General features: G+C 38.0%; 1 protein-coding gene across 1 annotated transcript in view; it reads right to left on the bottom strand.

Moving 5' to 3' along the window:
* Nucleotides 1-1,291, bottom strand: part of LHFPL2 (LHFPL tetraspan subfamily member 2) — a 216,862-nt gene that overhangs the window by 194,907 nt on the left and 20,664 nt on the right. The gene's annotated exons all lie outside the window — the stretch shown is intronic.

The raw sequence follows: 1,291 nt of genomic DNA, 5'->3' as shown, positions 1-1,291 counted from the left end.
AAAACACAACTCATCAATCTGCTACCTACAGGAAACACATCTCAAGGCTACAGACAAAAATAGGCTGAGAACCAAAGGCTGGAGAAACGCACAACAAGCAAACAGCAATTCAATAAAATCAGGGTTTGCAATCCTACACTAGGATAAAATTGACCTCAAAGTACAAACCATAAAAAGAGAGAAGGAGGGACACTTTATAATGCTCAAGGGAATGGTAGACAAAGAACCAGTAAGCATTGTAAACATCTATTCCCCAAATGAGAGACCCGCTGAATACGTCAACCAAACACTCCAAAAGATGAAAAAAGAAATCACAGCCTCAACAATTATAGTGGCTGACTTCAATACACCACTCTCGGGAAAAGAAAACTCATTAAGGAGGCTAGAGATCTAAACACTACAATTAGACAATTTGACCAGACTGATATTTACAGAGCTTTTCATCCAAATACCAAAAAATTCACATTCTTCTCAAGCTCACATGGCACATATTGGAAGATAGACGACATGCTGGGGCATAAGGCGAAACTACATAAATTTAAGCACATTGATATCATACAAACCTCTCTCTCTGACCACTGTGCCATAAGGCTGGAAATCAGAAAAAGGAAGATAAAGAAAACAAGAACAAACAATTGGAGGATGAAAAACTCTCTACTGCAAAGGAGTGCGTACTGGCACAGATCAGAGATGAAATTAGGAAATTTCTAGAAACCAACGAGAAAGAGCACGTGACGTATCAGAATTTATGGAACACAGTAAAGGCAGTTTTCAGAGGAAGTTTCATAGCAATGCATGCACACCTGAGAAAGGAAGAAAGACTCATGATTGATATGCTGGCATGAAATTTACAACAGCTAGAGCAGAGTCAGCAGGACAAACCTACTGATAGCAAAAGAAAAGAAATTATAAAAATCAGGGCTGAGATTCAGAGAGGGAAAGGAAGAAAACCGGAAAATATTAATGCTGCTAAAAGTTGGTACTTTGAAAGGATAAACAGAATCGACAGACCGCTGGCATACCTAATCAAAGAAAGGAGGGAACAAATCTCAATAGTGAAAATAAGGGATGAAAGAGGGGACATTACAACAGATCTTAATGAAATCAAAAGGATAATTACACAGTACTACGAAGGGTTGTATTCCAATGAATTCAACAATTTGGAAGACATGGAAAAATTCTTGGAAAAACAATCCCTCCCTAGAATATTCTTGATGGACGTCAAGATTCTCAACAGACCCCTAACAATAGAAGAAATAGACAAGGTTATCAAGGGATTACCAACAAAAAA

The sequence above is a fragment of the Echinops telfairi genome, unplaced genomic scaffold, assembly GCF_000313985.2.
Source record: "Echinops telfairi isolate 266 unplaced genomic scaffold, ASM31398v2 ScPeMD7_7469;HRSCAF=8507_1, whole genome shotgun sequence".
NCBI lineage: Eukaryota > Metazoa > Chordata > Mammalia > Afrosoricida > Tenrecidae > Echinops > Echinops telfairi.
This window is presented reverse-complemented; position numbering and strand designations above follow the sequence as displayed.